Here is a 241-nt window from a genome sequence, read left to right on the forward strand (position 1 = left end):
TGACTACTGACCATGCTTCTCTTGTGGGGGCTGTGGGAGGTGGTACCTTAGGCAGGGGCCAGAGTTCCAGGAGGATGAAGGAACATCTACTGTATCATGTATGTGAATTAACCATAGGGGTTCAGACCTCAGCTCAACTGGAGACCAGCCTGCAATTCCCCACAGTGATTGGAGGTGATCACACCATGGAGGGAAGAGAAGTAGAGCCTGAATGACAGCTAGTATCCAACAATGGGCAGAG

This window comes from Mus pahari, unplaced genomic scaffold (assembly GCF_900095145.1).
Source record: "Mus pahari unplaced genomic scaffold, PAHARI_EIJ_v1.1 scaffold_7442_1, whole genome shotgun sequence".
Classification (NCBI taxonomy): Eukaryota; Metazoa; Chordata; class Mammalia; order Rodentia; family Muridae; genus Mus; species Mus pahari.